This window comes from Rhinopithecus bieti, unplaced genomic scaffold, assembly GCF_001698545.2.
Source record: "Rhinopithecus bieti isolate Rb0 unplaced genomic scaffold, ASM169854v2 scaffold_31173, whole genome shotgun sequence".
NCBI classification, from domain to species: domain Eukaryota; kingdom Metazoa; phylum Chordata; class Mammalia; order Primates; family Cercopithecidae; genus Rhinopithecus; species Rhinopithecus bieti.
The window spans coordinates 1705934-1708658 of record NW_016813861.1 but is presented as its reverse complement, the minus strand read 5'-3'; positions in this window follow the sequence as shown (position 1 = coordinate 1708658).

Sequence of the window (2725 nt, the reverse complement as noted above, 5' to 3'; positions counted from 1 at the left end):
AAAAAAAAAAAAAAAAAAAAAAAGTTGTTTGCCATAAATATATGCAACTTTAATTTTCCTATTTATTTTGTCAAAATAAATAAAACTTTTAAATCCCTCAGTAGAATCACAAAATGCCAAAATTGGAAAGGCCAGTAGAGATTATTTTTGTCAAGGTCTCTGTTTACAGATAAGAAAACTAAGGCTTTGAGATGTTGAATAAATTGCTCAAAATCTGTGTTAGAAAATGGCAGAGGTGAAGCCAAGCTCAGGTCTCCCAATTCCTAATCCAATGAGCTTTTCTAGACTATTGCAGTGGTCCTCAATTTGCCTAGCCAAAGGACAGCATAGCATTGTTAAACATACTGGAGACTCTGGTTCAAAAGGACTTTGGAAGGGTCTGGGAATCTCTAATTTTAACAAAAGTTCCAAGCAGTTCTTAAAGTTAGTCAAGTAGAGGAATCACCTGGCCTCCTTAACCTGATGGTGCAATCTGACCACTGAGCTACTGTCAGTTTCTTTTAATAAACTGAGGAACTGGGATTAGAGGGGAGTGGGGGCCACACAGCCACCAACATCCTCTCTAGCATGTGGTATGTGTCAATGAAAGCAAATCTTATGCCAAACCTTTATGAATGGTCAGGCACAAAAACAGCCACACAACCTTTTCTTAGAAGTGCAGTCAATCAGGCACGGTGGTTCACACCAGTGATCCCAGCTCTTTTGGGAGGCCAAGGAGGGAGGATTGCTTGAGCCAAGGAGTTCCAGACCAGCCTGCGCAATGTATGGAAACCTCGTCTCTTTTTTAATTTAAAAAAAAAAAAAAAAAGTGCAGTGAAGTCTCTGTCTTTAAAACTCTGACAAGTGCCTTGTATTCTGAGGAAGAAGCAAAGATATGCTGACATCAGGACCAGCCAACCCTCTGGTTAGGTGAGGGGACAGTCTGTTGCAAGGTATGAGAATGCATCTCAACACCCAAAATTACTCCTCAGAAGTATGAGCCTACTGTGTCTGCCAAATTCTCAGGCCTGTTTATGCAAATGTACAGTGTATTTGCAAATGTACAGTGATAAATATGCACGATTATTATGTATCAATTAAAAAGTAATAAATGTGTAAAATATAACCTGAGCTTCCCTCCTATCTCACAAGGTTTTTAATCAAGTAATAAGTATGAATGATACTTTTCAATCATAAAAGTCTTAATTATAAAAAGAAAGAAATTATGAACTTCAAAAAGTTCACTGTGCTAAGTAAAAAAAGCCAGGCACATGATTCCATCTGTATGAAATGTCCAGAAAAGTCAAATCTATACAGGCAGAAAGCAGATCAGCAGTTGCCTAGGAATGGGAGGGTTGACAGGAAATGGGGAATGACTACTCATGAGTATGGGGTTTCTTTTGGGGTGATAAAAATGTTCTAAAATTGTGGTAATGGTTGCACAACTCTGTAAATATACTAAAAACCCCTAAATTGCACACTTCTTTTTTTTTTTTTTTTTTGACACAGAGTCTTGCTCTGTCTCCCAGGCTGGGGTGCAGTGGTGCCACCTCGGCTCACTGCAATATCCACCTCCTAGGTTCAAGTGATTCTCATGCCTCAGCCTCCCAAGTAGCTGAGATTACAGGCATGTGCCCCTGTGCCCAGCTAATTTTTGTATTTTTAGTAGAGACAGTGTTTCGCCATAGTGACCAGGCTGGTCTCGAACTCCTAGCCTCAAGTGATCGGCCCACCTTGGCCTCCCAAAGTACTGGAATTACAGGTGTGAGCCACCCCACCCAGCCAAATAGTATGCTTTAAGTGGGTGAATTGTATGGTGTGTAAATTTTATTTCAACAAAACTATTTTTAAAGAGAAAGAAAACCCAATCACACAGAGCTTAAAAATAAAAACAGGGGCCAGGCGCGGTGGCTCACACCTGTAATCTCAGCACTTTGAGAGTCCGAGGCAGGTGGATCATGAGGTCAGGAGTTCAAGACCAGCCTGGGCAAGATGGTGAAACCCCGTCTCTACTAAACATACAAAAATTAGCAGGGCATGGTGGTGGGCATCTGTAATCCTAGCTACTCGGGAGGCTGAGGCAGGGAATTGCTTGAACCTGGGAGGCAGAGGTTGCAGCAGGCTGAGATCACGCCACTGCACTCCATCCCAGGCGACAGAGTAAGGCTCCGTCTCAAAAAAATAAAAATCAAAATAAAAAAGCAGGACTATTAGATCGAGTGTCTATTGATTTCTGCTTAGCAAAGTCTGTTTTGATGTTTACACAGCCAAGAAGTAACTACTCACATTGCTGGCTATCGTCACTATTTTCCATGAGAACTTACTGTGTCAGCAAAATTCATGAAGTCTGACTTTTACAGACAGGAGCAAAGATTGGTGGTTAAGCATTAAAGGTTAAAGGCAGAAAGAGTTTACATTTTTATTTTTGTAAAGTAATTGTCTCGATCACTTACATTGGTAGCAGTATTGTATTTTAGTAGGGACAGGGTTTCGACATATTGGCCAGGCTAGTCTTGAGCTCCTGGCCTCCACAGATCCACCTGCCTCAAAAGATCCGTCCTCCTTCCTAAGGTTTTTATAGTTATTCTTCTTGACAGTAAGCACTAAGTCACTAAGTATTAATTCAATTCAAACATCTATTGAGTTATTACATCCAGGCATTGTTCTAAGCTCTAGAAAAACAAAGACTTGGCCATCCTGGACCTCAAAGGTCCTGCTGTCTGGCAGACCGGTGCAGAAGTCCCCT